The sequence below is a fragment of the Hypanus sabinus genome, chromosome 3 (assembly GCF_030144855.1).
Source record: "Hypanus sabinus isolate sHypSab1 chromosome 3, sHypSab1.hap1, whole genome shotgun sequence".
NCBI lineage: Eukaryota > Metazoa > Chordata > Chondrichthyes > Myliobatiformes > Dasyatidae > Hypanus > Hypanus sabinus.
The window spans coordinates 148,125,129-148,147,138 of record NC_082708.1 but is presented as its reverse complement, the minus strand read 5'-3'; the positions used below and the strand labels follow the sequence as shown (position 1 = coordinate 148,147,138).

The following is a 22,010-nucleotide window of genomic DNA, read 5'->3' as shown; positions in this document are numbered from 1 at the left end:
GCAAGGCTTCCTACTGTGGCCCTGGAATTGAACATCATTGTGGAAATCAGCCTGATTTGCAGGCCAGTCCCCTTATTAATGCTACCTTGATGATAGTGGGAATTCCTTAATATAGCATCACAGAAATACACAGCTTAGAAATAGGCCTTTCGGCCCACTATGTTGATACTAACCATTATTCCTACCTATCCTGTAGAAATCCCACAAAGCCTACTACCCTACATTTATTTACTTAGAAAGACAGTGAGGAATAGGCCCTTCTGGCCTAATCGCAGGACAATTTACAATGACCAATTAACTTGTTAACCATTACCTCTTTGGACTATGGGAGGAAACCAGAGGGCCTAAAGAACACCCACACATACCATGCGGAGGACATGCACACCTCTTACAGATAATGATGGAAGTAAACTCCGATCATGATGTCCCAAGCTGCAATGATGTCACATTAACTGCTACACTACTGTGGCTGCTCTAAATGATGATTCCTCTTAAAAAAAAGAAACAGCTAATCTTGAAAATCTAACATTAAGATTGAAAATTCTGGATGCTCACTCGAGGACTACGACAACTCAGATTATGTATGTATGGCTTCATCAGATCCAACTGTTCCTCGCTAATAAATGTGGAAGTGGATTGGGTTTGAAGGATGTAGTCAAGTATCACATCCTCCTTGTAAAACATTCTGATCCAAACATAACACTGTGTGGCTTGACCTAAAATGGTGACCATAGCTCTTTAAACAAAAATACTGATCTAATTGGGGAATATTTTCTGCTGGGATCCGGATTTTGCCTTGATATGTTATGCTTGGATCCAAAACTGTACACAGGAGGAGTCAGTGGGAAGTGGTTTGGTACTCTGGAATTTCTGAACTTGGGTCAGAATTATGTTTGGATCAGGCAGGTGTTTACCTGGAGAAGTCTTGATACGAACTTCCGGATAGCAAAGCCCATTTACATTAAACCACCCAAAATCAAATGTCTCCCTTCAAATCTATCCCCACCCCCCACAAACACATCCATTAACTGACACTGACTCCAGGTTTTTCACTCTCTACTATTAATAAAAACTATTGCTTAATAATTCATCTGTATTTCTAAACTGGTGAATGTAAATTTACAAAGTAAACGTTACAGATTTCTTTCACAAAAGTGTGCATTACAATATTAGGGCAATTTAGAATTTGCGACTGCAAATCACAGAATTGATATTTCTTTACGTTTGCTTGATTGTTTATAGAAACACGTAACTAGCTGGGCTGGACTGATCTAGCTGAAGGTTATGAGCTGAAAGCAGAAAATGATGCAATGAAATACTACTGTCTGTCAGTGGGTAAGTAATCCAACCTGTGCACTAAGCAAATCTAATTCAGAAGATAGCATCCAACTCCCTGTTTACATTTTGCATTAAAAGGACTGGGTTCCCACTGTAAACAAGGCAATCTGGCATCTCCATTGGTGCTTCTCTTGTAGGAAACAATATGTTTTCTATATTTATTCATGGGATGTGGGCTTTGTTGGCAACCTCCAGTACATATTTCCCATCTCCCTTTCCTTTGAAGTACCTGGCTGGGCTAGCCTTTTCCTAGGACAGTTGACAGTTGTGAAATATGAGATGGGGTTCAACAAACACGAGCAATGCAGACACAAGAGACTGCTGATGCTGGAATTAGAAGCAACATGCAAAACACTGAAGGAACGCAGCAGATCAGATGGAGAGAAATGGACATTCGATGTTTCAGGTCAAGACTCTTCATCTGGGCTGGGGACAATGTATTTTTTTTTCTAAAGGTCAGCTCTTAGCTCTCTCCCTCATCATAGCCCATCCTTTTTCCATTTCCCCTTGATACCTCTGCCCCACCTACCCCCGTCCTGGTACCCACGACTCCAGCACCCTATCAGTCCTGAACCACATGCTTTTAAGACTCTAGCTTCCACTAAAATTTCATTAGAGCTTTAACTTAACTATTATTCAGACCCATACCCCTGGCACATCAACCACTGCCCTAAGCATCATGATCACTGCTTTTGAGTAAAGTATCACCAGATGAAGTTTATTATGATATAGATAAGTATGATGAGGTACAGGTACAATTAAAAAACCTGCTTGCGACAGCATCACAGGCTTGTAGATTCAGACAACACACTAAATATAAATTATATATAACTTATCCAAAACAGTGAAGAATGTGCAAAACTTGCAAAGACATAATTAGAAAGAAGTCCATGCTGGTGCTGAAGGTGAACTGTGGTGTTCCATTGTTGAGGTAGGATTAGGTTTGTGAAGATCAGTTCAAGAATCTGAAGGCGTTTAGGAAAGAGGCTGTTCCTGAACCTGGTGATGTGGGACTTCCCAAGTATATTGCCGTGAGGCAGGATATTGCATTCTCTGGTAGCTTGATGTAGCAATCTCTGCAACAAAGTCAAAGTCAAATTTATTATCAGTGTACATATGTGTCACCACATACAGTATAACCCTGAGATTCTGTTTCTGTGGGCATGCTTGGCAAATCTATAGAACAGTAACTATACATTTCCATTTACTATACAGCAATCTAGTACATAGTAGCTGTTCTGTATACTACATGATACTAACAGTGGCAAGTGGGTATGGAGAATATTAAAGGAAAAACTGTTGTATGTTGGGGGTCTAATAGGAATATCATATTGACAGGAACAAAACATGAATACATATTCTTGGCTCAGGCTATTACAGAGCTTGTTAATCTTTGCCGCTCACCTGCTGTGCCTGTCTGTAATGCCAAATCTTCAATTAACTGCACTGCCTGCAGGGTTCTTCAATATTAACTCACTTAATGTGGTATATGGAGGTCCATGCAGCCACCCGCTTAGCCCAGTAGTGGGTTAAATGAGACTAACTGTTCAGATTCTCCAAGATGGTCATTTCAAACTACACAACAAAATTCCTCAGTAAAATAGCTCAAAGATAATTGCTTTTGGATTTGTTTCAGTACAACAAATAAAATGTAGCTGTGAACAATGTGTAAGTAGCAAAGGTGCCTGAATTGTTAACTCCTGTGTGGTGCATAGTTTGCCATGTGCCATGTGCGGCAACTAGAGGTTTTTTCTAATAGGTAACCGAGTAAAATATAAGCAGTCCAGTACGACCTCCAGAAAGACATCTCATATGCAAAGTGGACCAAACTGGAGTCACAGAAGGGTCCTTGACAGCTGTGGCGGAGCTTGAATGTTATCACCCTGCTACAAAGTAAAACAAAAGTGACATAGGTGTGATGCACCATCAATAACTCTCTCTGAGACGTAAAGGCGAGATATCGGCTTTTATTGACTGGAAGAAGGAATAAGCAGTGGTCGACCACCATACTACATCCTGGAGACAGGGAGGCCGGGCTCAGCCCTCAATCGCCTTTATACAGGGGTCTGTGGGAGGAGCCACAGGAGCAGTCAGCAGGGGGTGTGTCCAGACAGGTATATGTAGTTCACCACAAGGTGTCAACAATGTTTCGCTCCCACGTGAGCTCAATGTCTTTTTATGTTTACTTTGACCAACAAAACATGGAGATAATTTCATGAACGCACACAGCCCAACTTCTCTGCGATTTCAGTTTCTAAGGCTGATGTGAGAACACCTTCCGGAGGGTGAACCCATAGAAAACATCTGGCCGAGAAGGCACACCTGGCCGAGTACTAAAGGCCTGTGCTGATTAACCGGCTGCAGTGTTCACTAATATCTTTAACCTCTCACTTCAGCAGTCTGTTTCAAGCTTCAATTATACCAGTGAACAAGAAGAACATGGTAACTTACTTCAATGACTATTGTCCAGTTGCACTGTCCACTGTGAGACTGGTATGAAACTCCTGGCTGAGGAGTCACTTGGATCCACTCCAAATGGTCTATTGTCACAATAGGTCCACAGCAGATACCATTTCATCGGTTCTTCACTCAACTCTGGAAAATGAAGATGTGTACATCAGAATGCTCTTTGTGGACTACAGCTGTGCATTCAATAGTATCATCTCCTCACAACTAATCAATAAGCTCCAATATCTAGGCTTTTGTACCTCCTTGGGCAACTAGATCCTTGATTTCCCCACTTGCAGACCCCAGACAGTTTGAATTGGTAACAACAAAACCTCCCCAGTCTCCATCAGCACAGATGTACCACAAGATTGTGCACTTAGCCCCCTGCTCCTCTCCTGACTGTGAGGCTAAGCACAGCTCCAATACCATATTTAAGTTTGCTAATGATACCACTGTCAGCTGAATCAAAGGTGCTGACAAATTGGCATATCGGAGAGAGTTTGAAGATCTAGCTGAATGGTGCCATAACAATAACCTTTTACTCAATGTCAGTAAAACCAAAGAGCTGATTATTGACTGCAGGAGGAGGAAACCAGATCTCCACGAACCAGCTTTCATCGGGGAATCAAAGGTGCAGAGGGTTAGCAACTAAATTTCTCAGCATTAATATTTTAGAGGATCTGTAACTGCTGTTACAAAGAAAGCATGATAGTGCCTTTAACATAAAAGTTTGCAAAGATTTAGCATGTTATCCAAAACTTTGGGAAACTTCTATAGCTATCTAAAACTGAGAAAATTCTATAGCTGTGCGGTGGAGAGTACACTGACTGGTTGCATCAAGGCCTGGTATGGAAACACCAGCGCCCTTGAATGAAAAGCCTCAGTCCATCGTGGGTAAAGCCCACTCTACTACGGAGCACATTTACAAGGAGTGCGTTGCAGGAAAGCAAGGACCCCCACCTTCCAGGCCGTGCCCTCTTCTCAACTGTTGCCATCAGGAAGGAGGTACAGGAGCCTCAGGACTCACCATCAGGTCCAGGAACAGTTATTACTCCTCTATCACCATGCTCTTGAACTTCACTCACCCCAACGCTGAACTGTTCCCACAAAAAAATAGATCACTTTCAAAGGCTTTTCATCATATTCTCAATATTTATTAATTATTATTTATTGTTATTATGTTGTTGTTTTTTTAATTTGTAGAGCTGGTTGCATTTTGCAAATTGGTTGGTTGTTTGTCTTCTTCTGTGTGATTTTCCATTGATTCTATTGTGTTTCTTTGCACATACTGTCAATGCCCTAAGACAATGAATCTCAGGGTAGTGTACGGTGACATATATGTACTTTGATAATAAATTTACTTCCAACTTTGATTCTGTAACCCACCTATTCCACTATACTTTGGTCTCCCTCCACTACCCGGTTACCTGCCAATCACTCTCTTACAGATGGAGGCTGCCTCCTCCTGCCTTTGTACAGAACTTCAGAATGAGAATCAAACTCAGGTTTATGATTAGTGCATATTTCATGAAATTTGTTGTTTTGTGGCAGCAGCACATTACAATACAAAAAATACTATAAATTACAGTAAGAAATAAACTGCCTATATAAAAATTCAATTAAAATTAAATTAAATTAAAATAATTTAATAACTTATTTAATCACATAAATTAAATAAATACAGCAAAGGTAGTGAGGTAGAATTCATGGGTTGGTTCACTGTCTGTTCAGACATCTGATGATGGAGGGGAAGAAGCAACATGTGTGAGTCCTCAAGGCCATAGAATGATAGAACACAGCAGTGAGATGTTTGCCATTTGTCCCCGTTCTTGACTTTAATAGTATTGTGCTGCTGCACAGAGCACTTACAGGTTCCTTGAAACTATTTTGCTTAAGGCCAAGTTTTCATGCATTACCGGATTCAATTTCAGTGAAGAATGCAACATAATGAAAAGTTGGGGACTTCCTATAAGTTGCAAAATGTCATGATATTTCCCTCCGGGTCTTCCATGCATCTGATGAGTGATTTCATAGAGTCCAGCCTTACACATTGGTATCTAACAGAACACAATGCATCCCTGTATCCTCAAGCCACTCCTGGAGAAATAATCCTTCGCAATGGCTGTGAGCCCAGCTTAGTAGAGATCTGTCAACATCAGGTGGGCATTTATGCCAACTCAGTTATTGAGGTATGAATAGTGTCTTTACTTCGTGTTTCCTGGACAACATAATCTAAGTTCCTGCTGTCACTACACATTGTGGAGCAGGGCACTTTTTAACAGTCTCTCAAACATGTGAAATGGATTTCTTGAGCAGCGTTGGTACTTTGTATGGAGAATTACTTGACAACACTGTGAATATATAAAGACATAAGAGAGTGCAGCTGCTGGAATCTGAAGCAACAACCAATCATTTGGAAGAACTAGATGTGTTGAGCAGCATCTGTGGGTGGAAACAAACGGTTGATGATTTGGGTCAAAACCTGCAACAGATGCTGTTCAATCTGCTGAGTTCCTTCAGCAGATTGTCTGTTGTACCATGAATGGGTGGCACTATGAATGCAAAGAAAACGATGCACTATTTTATATTTCTTAAAAATATTTTTAAGAATGATGTTTATTTTTGAAATAAAAGAAGTTTCCCAAACAACCACCACTATCTCAAAGAAACAACTTTGCATTTCTAGTCACATTATCATGATCTTTTCAAGATACCTCAAGCCCTTTACATTTGAAGAGTAGATAGCATTTAATGCACAATAAGCTGTGATAAAGTCTCAAAGCCCTTTCTTTGGAAGTTTAGACAACAGTAAATGCATTAAATGCAGAGCAAGCTGCTACAAACAACAATCTGATCATGACCAAATAATCTATATTTAACTTTTTTTTACATCATTGGCAAAGCCAATGTCCTGGACAAAGTGCCGGTGGAGCTGATTTCTGAAACTGCAGCGGTACTTCTGGTGAAGGAACTCCCCACCTGTGGCAGAATTTACTGTTTTCACACTGACCACCTCAGAACCCACAAAGCCACAGAGAAAGCAAGTCGCCCTTGATCCGAAGTGGTTTTTTCAGAAGAAGGGATAGGGATCTATTACGATGTACGCAGGAGAGAGAGCTCCAGGATTTAGACCCAGTGAAAACGAAGGAACAGCTATTAATTCCAAATAAAGATGGTAAGCAACCCAGCGCCAGACCTATATATGGTGGTATTCCTCTGCGCCTGATATCTTGTCACTACTCTCTGGTAGGAGCTGCAGTTAGGTAGGTGATATTGATGTGGTAAAAAAGATTGGCAATTGAAAATTATTAATTGTCTCAGATACCGAGATACATTGAAGAAAATATTGCATACCATCCATACAGATCATTTCAAAACATACTAAGTTGAGGTAATACAAGGTGAAAGCAATACCAGAACAATTAACACGGTACATAATCTAGTGTTAATGTTACAGAGAAAGTGCAGACAATAAAGGATGAAGGCTACAATGGGGTATATTGTGAGGTCAAAAGATCATCTTTATTGTACAAGAGATCTGCTCAATAGCCTCGTAACACTGGCCATAGAGGCTGTCCTTGTGGTTAGTGGTGCATGGTGTCAAGCTTTTGTGTCTTGTGTCTGATGGAAGTGGTGGGGGGGAGAAAGAGGAGAGAATATTGGAGTGGGAGGACCCTTTGATCATGAGGACTCCTTTTTTGAGCACTGAGGAGTACACATAAAGTCCACGGAGGGGAAGTTTGTTTTCATGATGGACCAGGCAAAGTCCACAGCTCTACCACTTCTCAGAATTGTGTCATGGACTCTATCAGTTCCAACTGAGGGGGAAGTTGGGGTACAGGGAAGCTTCTGACCCAAATGCAGGCAACCTGATACTGCAGCAGTCTCTCACAACTGCACTGTGTTTGTCCCAAGTCACTAGGATGCAAGACAAACCGAGAACCAACCTGTGCAGAGGTGAGAATGCTACCAAATGGACCTTGACTTCAAATACAATTATATAGTCAAATGCTGGAATAAATTAGTCTTATGGTTATTTACATAGTCAATGAAACAAATCACCTGATAATTTCATGTGCTGGATCATTTTGTTCCTTGCAATGTTTCTGCATTAGAGGACATTTTATCTGGTGGCCTAAGTTTGCACAGAACTTCTTGGCTTGACTTCCACCGACCCCTGTGGTAATCTGACTCTGAAATGCTAATTACCACTTCATAAACAAAAGAAAAGGAAGAAAATGCCTTTAACCAGAACTAAAACATATTCAGGAATTCCATTCTGCTGTTGTATTGTGAAAGGCAAGATGAAGGGGAGGCTGAAAGCTGAGATGGGTTAATCAGTGAACTGGTGTCAGCACATGAAATGAAGGTCCTTGTATAGTCTATGGCTGTGCTGGCACTTGCATGGATTCCTCAATGGCACGCTGCTATAAAGGACAAAAGTTCCTGGGACCTGTACAGACATGATATGCAAAGCCACCAGAAACCAAGGCACATTCCAGAAATAACTTTTCACTTAAATCAGAAAAAAATATCTTTTGAAAGCGACCATTCCTACAGGATTTATAGGGTCCATTTGATTAGATTGTTGCTACACTGAGAAAGCAGTTTGTTACGGTTGGCTCCACAACTTGTCCTCTCTGCACAGTAGCCCTTCCAAAGATGGGAACACATCTCCCAAATAGACAACCATTGTTAGTGATAATTAGAAATTTTAATCTTGCATATTGAGTAAGGTAGAGCTTTTCTCTATGGAGTGAAAGAGAATGGGAGGCAATTTTATAAGATTGTAAGAGGTGTAGACAGAGTGGACAGCCAGCATCTTTTTCCCAGGGCGGTAAAGACTGACACCAGCGCACATGTTTTTAAGGTCAGTGGAGGGAAGTTTAAGGGAGATGTCAGAGAGAGAATTTTTTACACAGAGAGCAATACTGTCTGGGATGGTGGTTGAGATTGGTACATTCAGGACGTTTAAGAGATTCTTAGGTAGGCACATGGATAAAATAATAAAAGGAGAGCCCACAACATAGGGAGGGGTCAGTTTGATTATGGAGTATGTTTATATATGTTGGCATAACATGGTGGGACCAGGGACGTCCTGGGCTGTACTGCTCTACTGTATATTCTATGTTCTATACTACTGAACGCTGCACAAGGTGAATGAGGACGCTTCAGCCAACAACCAAAGTAATGCAGCAGACGAGTGGTAATCAGCTACCTGACTATTCTGGTTCACCAGAGGCTGCTTTTCCCTGCCATCCAGGAGGCCTTTACCCCACAGTCTCCACATTCTGACAGCCCAAACAGCAGCAAAAGCAGGCCACAGTGATGAGGTTTCTCACAGGTTCACAACGCTTGTTTAAAAGTACAGAGGGACAAGTGGGGTGGCTATTGCTGGGGCAGCCACTGTTGGGAGTAGGAGCGTCAGACTTCAGCTCAAAGGAGGCTTCCACTTGAAAGAAGCAGTGGCTCTGGATAAGCTTCTGTTAAGGTTCCCCTTTTTTCTCTTTCTTACTGCACCTAGTCTAGTGAATGGCAGTTCTGGGTTCTCTCTGCTGGATGTTGGAGTCCTGGGAGACCCACTGTCTCCCAGGCAACTACATTTGAATGAAGTGCATCCAGCTACAGCACCTTGAAGATCATCTTTGGGATCGGGAGCTGCAGGATACCTTTCTGCTTGTACGGAAGAGTGAGGAGATAATCGATCAGTTACAGAGAAGTAGTCACCCTGAAGTTGCAGGTGGGTAGCTGGGTGACTGTCAGGGGAAATGGAAAGGTGAATAGGCAGTTAGCACAGAGCACCCTGTGGCCATTCCCCTCAAAAATAGGTATACCATTTTGGATACTGTTGTGGGGAATGAGCTCCCAGGGAAATGCTACTGAGACCGGGTGACTAGCACTGTGGTGCAGAAGGGGAAGTGGGAGAAGAGGGGAGCAGTAGTGATAGGGGACTCAATAGTCAGGGGAACAAATAGGGGATTCTGTGGATGTGAATGAGACACCCAAATGCCTCCCAGGTGCCAGGATCAGAGATGTCTCCGATCGTATCCACAAAATTTTGGAGAGGGAGCCAGATGTCTTGGTACATATTGGTACCAATGACATAGGAAGGAAAAGCAAAGTGGTCCTGAAACGAGAATTTAGTGAGTTAGGCAGAAAGCTGAGAAGCAGGACCTCCCAGGTAGATATTTCCAGATTGCTGCCTGTGCCATGTGGCAGTGAGGGTAGAAACAGGATGATTTAAAAAATTAATGCGTGGCTGAGAAGCTGGTGCAGGGGACAGGGCTTCAGGTTCTTGGATAATTGGGATCTCTTCTGGGGGAGGTATGACCTGTTCAAAGGTGATGTGTTACATCTGAACCCGAGGGGAACCAATATTCTCGCAGACAAGTTTGTTAGAGCTGTTGGGAGGATTTAAGTTAATTTGGTAGGGGGGGTAGGAGCCAGATTGAAGGGACTCAGGATAGGGCGGTTGATAAAAAAAGCATGGTCATGCACTTTGGAATTAGAAATAAATGTGCAGACTATTTTCTAAAGAGGAGAAAATCCAGAAATCTGAGTTGCAAAGGTACTTGGGAATCCTTGTGCAGAACACCTTAAAGGTTAACTTGTAGGTAGAGATGATGGTGAGGAAGGCAAATGCAATGTTAGCATTCATTTCAAGAGGTCTAGAATACAAGAGCAGAGATGTGATGCTGAGACTTTATAAGGTACTAGTGAGGTATCTCCTTGAGTATTGTGAACAGGTTTGGGCTCCACAACTAAGAAAAGATGTACTGGCTTTGCAGAGGGTCCAAAGGAGGTTCACAAGGATGATTCCAGGAATGAAAGGGTTATCTTATGAGGAACATTTGATAGCTCTGGGTCTGTACTCACTGGAATATAGAAGGATGAGGGGGGATCTCATTGAAACATTTAGAATGTTGAAAGGCCTATTCAGAGAAGATGTGGAAAGGATGTTTCTCATGGTGGGGGAGTCTAGGACAAGAGAGCCCAGCCTCAGGATAGAGGGGCATCCATTTAAAACTGAGATCCGGAGAAATTTCTTTAGCTGGAGAGTGGTGAATTTGTGGAATTTATTACCACAGGCAGCTGTGGAGGCCAGGTGGTTTGGTGCATTTAAGGCAGAGCTTGATAGGCTCTTGAATGGACACCGCATCAAAGGTTATGGGGAGAAGTTTGGGGAGTGTGGCAGAGGAGGAGATAAAAAGATCAGCTATGATTGAATGGTGGAGCAGACTCGATGGGCCAAATGGCTTAATTCTGCTTCTATGTCTTATGGTATTTTTGCTCAATGGTCACTAATTTTCATGCTCCCTTGGAACTCAGTAGCACCTTGTACCCAGACCTAGAGTGACTGAAAGAATTATTATACTGTGTAAAATCTAAAAATAAGTAAATGAAAACTGGTTTAAGGTATTAATAAGAATAACATCAAATAATCCAAAAAAGTTTGTTTGTTCAGCACCACGAAGGTCAACAGTGTGCTAGATTAATTGAGTTTTACTAAACTTGTCCAGAATGAACAAACACTGCTGCCTCTGTTGCTGAAACTAATAACAGGCCCCTCGAAACAAACAATACTAAACAAATGGGTTACAACTTTCTCAATCCAAGTTCAGATTTGTGCTGCTCCAAAGTCTCAGCATGGAGACAGTTTGGCTTCCTTTTGTGTTGTGATTTTTCTGTAACTCTGCTGTTCTTCCTAGAGTTGGTGGGGCATGATAGTTATTAACTTGAGACCATTGACACAGACCAAGCTCATTTACTTCACACAACCTCATTTTTCTCTGATTGCTCATGCCCTTTCTCCTTACACAGATCCATCAAATCTTTTGGCCTGCGGTTTCTAATGGCCCAGACCCTTGTATTTCCTTCAGCTCTGTAATTTCTTCTGGTCGAGGAGCTTGTTTGTGTTTCTTGGTAAGGTATTGCTTAGCTATAGTAATGTTCTAGCATTGATGGTCTCTTTGAGATGATTATTGTTTTTCAGAAACAGATGCACATCCGTTGCACAGGAGGTACTAAAATTGGAGAATAAAACTGTTGAAAAATTTCTCAAAGAACAAAGTGATCAACTGACAAATGGTAGTGCTGTGATTCATCTGTTACCAGCATCCTTATCAATTTTTGCCTACTCCCTTTCACTCCCAAAATATACCTGTTTGTTGACTCATCAGAACAAACCTGGTGCAGAATAGTTTAAAATTCATTATTGACAGCTTAGATATTAGTTAAGACTGAAAACGATTGCAAAATTAACACTTCATTTTCAATTAACCGACAAAATCGTCCACTACCAATTTGGATGTTACAGCTAAAATTCCCTAAAAGATTAAATATTCTTGGAATACAGGACAAACGAATGGTTCAATCCAAACGGAATTGAGATAAGAAGTATTGGTACTTGGAGCAAATCTACTTGTTCTGAGGTCACATTAGGACCACTCGAGCCCTATAAAGTGGTGCAGGGAATAAGATGAAGGATTGATTAGATTGTCCTTCTAGGAGTATGCATGGTCTATGGCCAAATAGCCTCTTTCTCTAATAAGTAAACAACTCTTGAAAATCTCCATTGGATTGGACAATGTGGTGGGAGTTTACAGTGAAGTGGGGTTAACCAGGTGGAATGGAGGAAGTGGGGAGTCAGTCATCGAGGCTAAGGGAGCAATGAGAAAGGCAAACGCACTAGATGCTATCAGCTTGATATACACAACTGACACATTTTCCTTCATTGCTAACCACAGAAGAATCTGAAGCAAATGAAGCAGATGACCACTTCTACTCATTGGAAGTCCATTAGTAATTGTTCAGAAGTAAAGACCCTGCATTTAGCAAAGAGATCAACACTTGTAAAGATTGGATTCACTGTTGTTACTGTGAGTTAGTTCAGTTACTAGCCCAGCTAGCACATTTGTCAATTTTTACTCTCTGTTGTCTGTAGCAGCCCAGCTTAAATTTTGGTTTTAGAATTAGTGAAGTGAGAAGAGCAAATGCGAGGTCTCTATCAATAAATGCCCAGGCTCCCTACAGCAGATCAGATTGCAATCAGAAACTGATTGGAAAGCTGAGCCTACTGGGCCTGAACACCTCCCTCTGCAACTGGGAGACTGGGAGACCTCAGTCAGTCCAGATCAGGAGCAGCATCTCCAACACCATCACACTGAGCACGGGGGCCCCCCAGGGCTGCATGCTCAGTCCACTGCTGTTCACTCTGCTGACCCACGACTGTGCTGCAACACACAACTCGAACCACATCATCAAGTTCGCCGATGACACGACCGTGGTGGGTCTCATCAGCAAGAACGACAAGTCAGCTTACAGAGGGGAGGTGCAGCGGCTAACGGACTGGTGCAGAGCCAACAACCTGTCTCTGAATGTGAACAAAACAAAAGAGATGGTTTTTGACTTCAGCAGGGCACAGAGCGATCACCCCCCGCTGAACATCGACGGCTCCTCGGTAGAGATCGTAAAGAGCACCAAGTTTCTTGGTGTTCACCTGACGGAGAATCTCACCTGGTCCCTCAACACCAGCTCCATAACAAAGAAAGCCCAGGAGCTTGTCTACTTTCTGCGAAGGCTGAGGGAAGTCCATCTCCCACCCCCTATCCTCATCACACTCTACAGGGGTTGTATTGAGAGCAGCCTGAGCAGCTGCATCACTGCCTGGTTCGGAAATTGCACCATCTCAGATCGTAAGAACCTGCGGTGGATAGTGAGGTCAGCTGAGAAGATCATCAGGGTCTCCCTTCCTGCCATCATGGACATTTACACTACACGCTGCATCCGCAAAGGAAACAGCAATATGAAGGATCCCATGCACCCCTTATACAATCTCTTCTCCCTCCTGCTGTCTGGGAAAAGGCTCCGAAGCATTCAGGCTCTCATGACCAGACTATGTAACAGTTTCTTCCCCCAATCTGTCAGACTCCTCAATACCCAAAGCCTGGACTGACACCTTACCCTATTGTCCTGTTTATTATTTATTGTAATGCCTGCACTGTTTTTGTGCACTTTATGCAGTCCAGTGTAGGTCTGTAGTCTAGTGTAGCTTTCTCTGTGTTTTTTTATGTAGTTCAGTCTAGTTTTTGTACTGTGTCATCTAACACCATGGTCCTGAAAAACGTTGTCTTAATTTTACTATGTACTGTACCAGCAGTTATGGTCGAAATGACAATAAAAGTGACTTGACTTGACTTGATGTTATATATTCAGCAGTGAGTGACTTAACTCCTGACACCCCAAACCCTTCCTGCATTCCACGTGACACAAGCCTGATGGAATATTTGAGTGCAGCTGCAACAAAACCTAACACTATAACTCATCAGGGCCCTGATTTATGCTCCCTTTGTACTAACCAGGTCCCCAGTTTTCAAGCTCTCTTGAAACCGACCACAACCCTGGTCACACACGCCCTTGAAACTGACTACGGCCCCAATTTGCATGCTCCCTTTCAACTCACCAGCATATTATTTCAAGCAGGTGCCTCAGAAGAAAGTGGTTCCAGCCTCACTGACTATCATCTAGCAGCATTTGCATCCACTGTGATCAAGTGCTTTGAGAGGTTGGTGATCAAACACATTAAGTCCTACTCGGATCCGCTCCAATTTGCCTACCAGAATAAAAGGTCCATCACAGATGCCATTTCATTAGCTCTTCACTCAACTCTCGAACATCTGGACAGGAAAGATGCATACATCAGGATGCTTGTCATTGAATACAGCTTGACATTCAAAACTCTCATCCCCTCAGAACTAATCAATAAACTTCAAGACCTTGGCCTCAATACCTCCTTGTGCAACTGAATCCTTGATTTCATCATTTGCAGACTCCAGCCTGGTCAGATTAGCAACAGCCTGGTCCTCCGCAATCTCTATCAGCACAGATGCTTCACAGGGCTGTGTGCTTAGCTCCCTGCTCTATGAACTTTATACCTATCACTAGGAAGTTCCAATGCCATATTTAAGCTTGCTGATGATACCACTGTCATTTGTCAAATCGTGGAGATGATTCAAAGGTTCAAAGTAGATTTATTATCAAATAAATACAGTACACAAGCCTGAAATTCATCCTCTCCAAGGCAACCACAAAACAAAGGAACACCATCAAAACTCTACAAGCCTGAAAAAGAACAAATCGTACTAACGGCAAAATGTGAGCAAACAACATACAGAATATTAAACATCAAACTGCAGAGTTTTCGAAACAGTGTAAGGGTGTTCAGTTCAGTTCAGTTTAGCACTCTGTCATTCATTGGCCGCAGACCACAGGACGAGCCTGCGCCAAAGTGCCCTGATCAAATCACACAAAAACATCAAAAACCAAGTAACCAGAAACGCGTCACATGAACCACAGAGCTCTCCAAAATGAATCCACAGCCACGACTGGCACCAATCAAACCTTGCGGTGTCAGAAAGACTCCTGTGCCTTCCTCCATTAGCTGTGACCAAAGGGAGAGGGAAACCAGTCAAATGCAGGCAGACGGTGATGAACACCCACTCACCTTCCGCTCTCGTCCTCACCGATTTCAATCCTGCTCAGAGCTTTCGTCGGTGAGGAGTAATGGACCCATTCATGAATTCGTGCTACGTTTTTAGGTTGCACGTACCACTATCAACCTAAAATCAGCATATAGGAGGGAGATTGAAAATCTAGCAGGAGCTAATCATTGACTTCAGGAGGGGGCAACCAGAGGTCCAGGAGCCAGTCCTCATCAGGAGAACAAAGGTTAAGAGCATCAGCAACTTGAAATTCCTCGATGTTTTCATTTCAGAGCATCTGTTCTGGGCCCTGCACGTAAGTACAATTATGAAGATAGCACAGCAGCACCTCAGTTCCTTAGAAGTTTGAGACGATTTGGCATGATGTCTAAAGTTTTAACAAACTTCGATAGATGTGTGGTAGAGGGTATATTGAGTGCTTGCATCGTGGCCTGATATGGAAACACCAGTGCCTTTGAATGTAGAGTCCTACAAAAACTAATGGATATGGCCCAGCCCATCACAGGTAAAGCCCTTCCCTCCACTGAGCACATCTACAAGGAGCACTATCACAGGTAAGCTGCATCCACCAAGGACCCCCACTACCCAGGCCATGCTGTCATCAGGAATAAGGTAGAGGAGCTTCAGGACCCACACCACCATGCTCTTGAACCAGTGGGGATAACTTCACTCGTCCCATCTTTGAACAACTTATACACTCACTTTCAAGGATTCTTAATCACATGTTCAGAATGTTTATTGCTTATTTATTTCTTCTTACTATTTCTTTTTCCTTTTGTATTTGCAGTTTGTTTTCTTTAGCATACTGTCTGCACATCCTAATGGGTGCAGTCTTTCATGAATTAGAATATAGAAAACAGAAGAGTACAGCACAGGAACAGGCCTTTCAACCCACAAAGTTGTGCTGAACCAGTTCAAAAGCAAATCAAAAACTCCCAAACACTAATCCTTCCCACCTACACCATGTCCATATCCCTCTCTGCACCCTCGCTAAAGCCTCAACATCTTTCCAATGGTCGAGCAATCAGAACTGTATGCAGTACTCCAGACTTAGCCTAACCGGAGTTTTATAAAGTTGTAACATAACCTTCTGACTTTTGAACTCAATGCCTTGACTAATAAAAGCAAACATCCCATAAGCCTTCGTAACCACTTTCAAAGAACTATGAACTTAGATCCCAAGATCTCTCTGCTCAGCAATACTGCTAAGGACCTTGCCCTTAAAGATGTATTGTCTCCTTGCATTTGCCCTACCAAGGCATATCACCTCTCAATTATCTGGGTTAAACTCCATCTGCCATCTCTCAGTCCATATCTTGGGTTTACTGAGTATGCCCACAAGAAAATGAATCTCCAGGTTGAATATGGTGACATATACGTACTTTGATAATAAATTTAATTTGAACTTACCATGCCTGCTTCCCACATTCCCTTTAAACTTACAAGGGCTCTTGTTCCCATGCTCCCTTGAAATTCTCTGAGGTTCTGATTCCTGTATACGCTTTAACCTCTCCAGGGCTTTATTCTATGGGCTCCCATTTAAATTACCACATTCATTGGAAACTTTATTGTAGTAATGCATAACATCTTTGACAAATGCATTAAAATCTGTTGGTATATTGAATTGCATCTGGTATCAGCATAGTCTTGAATGTGCTGGATTACGGAGCTTTACTGAATGTATTTATCCCCCTGCTATCACAAAATTGGCTAATTAAGATAATACAATAATCAAAATGTACTTTTTTTCTCCAGAGCTGCCAAACAACTTCAGCCTCGACAGATCAAGGACTCTTCCAGTGTCCTTTCCACTGAGCTCAACTGTTTAGTCTGACCTAAATAGAAACCAGTTTCAGCAGTAGAGCAGGATTTAGTCATTGAGGAACCTGAGCCAAATAAAATCTGAAGGAACTTATTCCTTCGGATGCTTAGTGCTTAGCTAAACCTTGTCAACAATACAGTCACACTGAGCCTATGATTGACTCTGGAAAAGATTAACTTTTGGACTGTAGTTATTGGTATTTTTTCATAAATAGAAATCAATTTGTGCACAGCACATGTGCCTCTGAGGCTAACAACCAATTAATCCATTTTGTGATGGAATACATATTGGGCAGCACACCTGGAAATATCCTCTGCAATTCTAAACAAATAGGCAGGAATCTCAAATACTAACATGTTTGATGGTGTTGTACAAAAATCATTGTGTGTTCACATCGTTGGGCTGGGGCTTGAACTCACAAACTTCTATCAAAAGTGCTGTTGCTGAAGTGCTTGAGTCTTCGTTAGGTAATTACATGCATTATGTAACCTTAAACACTGGAGTTGTAGCTTCTGGCTCTATCCATTCATCTAAACCTGAGTTTCACCCTCCACCCCTTTTCCCCAGAGCTTTGCTTCCTTTTTCTTAGAATGTCCTAAATTCCATTTGAGTAGAGCAGCCAGCTAGACAGCACCACAGCCTTGATATCTTCCCCTTCTGGTTATTGATCTGCTTAAGTGGAATTGTGGGTCGGGGGGGGGGGGGGGGGGGGAGAAAAAGTAATTTATCTTCCTTGACACCAACAATTTCATTTCCAACCCACATAAACGGTTCAGGAAACATTGGCTGAGCAATTATTTGGTGGTGACAACATGCGTTTACGCTATCCTAGTAAAGACAAATCATTTATATTTTCTGCCATGAGACATCCGCTTTAGCTGGTTAGCAACAGAATGTACAAAAGCGTATAATGTTCAAAGCAGCAGAACTAATAAGGGATAGGTTTCTACTTTCCTCCATCAGAGGCAAAGGCAACTCTATTTGTGCTTTGATCATCATACAGTTGTATAGCACTGAAAGGGCGCTTCAGGTCATCACATCTGTTTCGCTTTTTGCTCCTCTACACAAATCCCATTTGTCTGCATCAGGTCAGTACCTTTCTATGCTTTGCCCGTTTAATTGCCTGTCTGAATGTTTATTAAATGCAGTGATTGCATTTGATTCCATCACCTTCTCTAGCAGTGAGCTCCAAATAGAGTCATAGAGTCACAGCATACAGGCCCTTTGGCCCTTCTGCTCAGTGCTGAGCCATTTAACCTGCCTACTCCCATCAACCTGCACTGGGACATAGCCTTCCAAACCCCTACCATCCATATACCGATCCAAACTTCGCTAAAACGTTGAAATTGAGCTCGTATGCCCTACTTCAACAATTCTCCATATAAAAAATTGTTCCCCTCAAATCCCCTTTAAAACTCCTTCCGTTCACCTTAAAACTATGTCCTCTTGCTTTTAGTAACCCTATCATGGGGAAAAAGAATCCGATTATCTACCCTATCTGTGGGCGTCATAGTAACATAGTAGTTAATGCTTTTTCTTCACAGTACCAGCTGTAAGATTGGGGTTCAATTCCTGCCGCTGTCTGAAAGGAGTTTGTATGTTCTCTATGTGACTGTGGGGCTTTCCTCCGGATGCTCCAGTTTCATCCCATATTCCAAAAAAGATGCGCCAGTTAGGATTAATGAATTGTGGGCATGCTATGTTGGCACCAGAGGGCATGGCAACACTTGTAGGCTGCTCAGAATAATCTTTGTGGGTTTGATTTGATTCAATGCAAATGTTTCGATGTACTTGTGACACACAAAGCTAACTTTTCTCTATCTTTATCTCTTTTCTTTTATTATTTTACAAGCCTCTATTAGATCACCATTAGCATCTTTTATTTCGGGAAAATAAGCACAGTCTGTCCAATTTCTTTTCTCAACACCACTCTGCAGGGTGTGGTGTGGACAGCTCAGTGCATCTGTAATTGTGAGCTTCCCATGATTCAGGACATTTACACCGACAGTTGTGTAAAAAAGGCCTGTAGGATCATTGGGGACTGAGTCACCCCAACCACAATCTACTCCAGCTGCTACCATCTGGGAAACAGTACCACAGCATAAAAGCCAGGACCAACAGTCCCTGGGACAGCTTCTTCCACCAGGCCATCAGACTGACCAACTCACACTGATTTGAGTGTATTCTATGTTACATTGACTGTTCTATTTATTATAAATTACTACGATTGCACATTGCACATTTAAACAGAGTCGTAATGTAAAGATTTTTACTCCTCATGTATGTGAAGGATGTAAGAAATAATGTCAATTCGATTCAATTCAATAAATAAAGCTCTCAATTCCATGCAAAATCCTGGTGAATCTTTCCTGCACCTCTCCAGCACAATCACATCCTCCCTATGGTGTGGCGGCCAGCACAATACTCCAGATGTGCATTGTGAAGTTGCAACATAACATACCAACTTTTACTTTCTAAGCCTCATATATGAAGGCAACTATCCCATATACTTTCTTCACCACCTTATCTACTTCAGCTGTCACTTTCAGGGCTCTGTACACTTTGAAGTCCAAAGTCCCTCTGTTCATCAATATTCCTTAGTGCCCTTTTAGTTTAATATTTTATGTCCTAACCCTATTTGACTTCCCTTTGCAACATTCTTTACATAGCAGGAGAGATAAATAATGAAATATTCTCTCTCCCCCCTCCCCCTTTCCTTTTTCTACATCCCAAACCTTAATTGTTCAACACCACTTGAGCTATTTTGGCCTGAGTTGCAGAGCTCTGATCCTCTGATTCCCTCCATTTCTTCATTTTCTCCTTTACAACCATCCTTAAGGTATACTCTACTGACCAAGCTTCACCTTATGTGACTCAGTGAAATTTTGGTTGCTAAGAATCCCACAACGCCATAAGGTGTTGCTGTGTAAAACACATTATAAAAATGCAATCTGCTATTACTAATTATTCAGAAATCTGTTAATAAAATCAGCTTGGATCACATACAGAGACAATCATCTTATTTTTACTGTATTTACTATCAGACTCTCCCACTTCAGTCAGGATTATTCTACTTTTAAGTTAATTGCTTGAAATAGTAAATGCTTCAGCTATCTCTACAAATTATTATCATTGTGAGGAAAGCGCCTGTAGGTTGTGGGAATGAGGAATTTCAGTTATGCATGGAGATCTAGAAAGAAAAACAAATTAGGCCAAAAGACACAGGAGCAGAACTAGGCCACTTGGCCCATCGAGTCTGCTCTGCATTAGTTTTAAAATTATTAGCAATTTTGAAATTTAACAGGATTTGATCAGAAGGATCTGCAACAGAGATACAGGTTTAGGAAAACTTATGTAAATATAAAGGGCAAACAGTAATATTTATTATATTTATAACAAGCTGCTAAATTCTGCTTGAAAATTTGAAATATGTTAGGAAAGTATTTCCCTTATCTACTTAACAAACACCTGAAAATAAAAGCAGCGGTTGGCCACAGGGGTCTTCAAGGGTGCTGGGACTATTCACGAGATGATCTGATCCTCTTCTTTGCTAATTCCCCAAAGTCTTCAGTTCGCCTCTTCCTTCAAAAATGTATCTATCTGCCCCATAAATACTTCCCAGAATCTAACCTCTACAACCCTCTGGGGGGGAATTCCAGAGATTCACCACCTCTGCAGAAGAAATCGCTATGCATCTCAGTTTTAAATGATTGCCCCTTGTGTTGTAATAATAAACTAAAGATTGGCAACTAACAGGATAAAAAAGCTGGCATGGACACAATGGGCCAAATGCAACCCCCCCTTCTCTATGAGCCCTTAGCTCAAAGATAATACGGCATTATTTGTCTTCTCTGCTATTTAAAGAATGTTCCAAAGGGCATTTTGAGTTCCTCCCTCCAATATGTACAATACATACTCTGCCGATTTATTATCAAGTTTCATATTTCAGGTGGATTAGGTTGCATTGGAAGTCGCAGCAACAGTGAATGTTATTTGGACAAATGACTCTCAAATGAAGTCCAATCTCAAAATGTTCCCACAGTGGCAGCCATCACCTGCAGGAACGAACGTCAGAGCATTTAAAAACATTGTACATTCCAGCTAAAAATAGCTGTGCCATCAGTGTGTGCACATGCACCTGTTACTTATAAACCATACTTATCTGAATTCCTCCAGGCAAATCTACCTTGGGAAGGAAGATTGGAAATGAGGCACTAGCGCCCTCATACTGTCATTTCAGAGCACAACCTAACTGCACCACCAGCTGTCCACATAATTGTAACCTCATATGGGTCCTATAATCAATAAACCTATAATTACATCAACTATACAAACAGGTGAATCAATTTTCATTTCCACTTGGTAGATAGTGTTACCATTCCTGGGGCTCACATGAAGAGATGGTACCTATTCAAGCTATGGACTTTTATTTTCTGTGGACCACATCTGCCTCATGATTCTTCGAGTTATCACCAGTAACCGAATCATATCAGAAGTCGGGCTTTCTGGTCTATACTTGACTCATCTGCTGCTCTCAAGTGGGCCCATGAGCATCCATCAAGCACAAAACAGAGGAAGTGGCTTGTGTGATTAGGTTCCATGCCACGAGAGGGCAAAGTGCTCTTGCTTCTTGTAATCTTCCCTCCAACCCACTCATGACAAAGCACTATGATTCCATTTACCCTCTTGTTGCCCAGCATCAAGAGGTTTGTCAAATCATGAGTGTGGTTCATCTTAAGGTAAAGCAAATCATTGTGGCTGCCCTGACAACTTAAGTCTGTCCGACATCAGAACATACAGAGTGGCTAGTTTGCCGGTTAATTCATGTCAGCTGGTAAGACACTCAGCACTGGATTCTGAAGAATACACAAAATCTGGAAAGAACAATAAGAGGTTCTATG

General features: G+C 41.9%; 1 long non-coding RNA gene across 1 annotated transcript; it reads right to left on the bottom strand.

Moving 5' to 3' along the window:
* Nucleotides 1–2,027: 2,027 nt before the first annotated feature.
* On the bottom strand, nt 2,028–20,712 carry LOC132391762 (uncharacterized). Its single transcript, XR_009511344.1, has 3 exons — nt 20,578–20,712; nt 3,790–3,933; nt 2,028–2,414 (listed from the first exon to the last, which is right to left on the bottom strand). It is a non-coding gene; the product is annotated as an uncharacterized LOC132391762 (long non-coding RNA).
* Between the last annotated feature and the right edge of the window lie 1,298 nt (nt 20,713–22,010).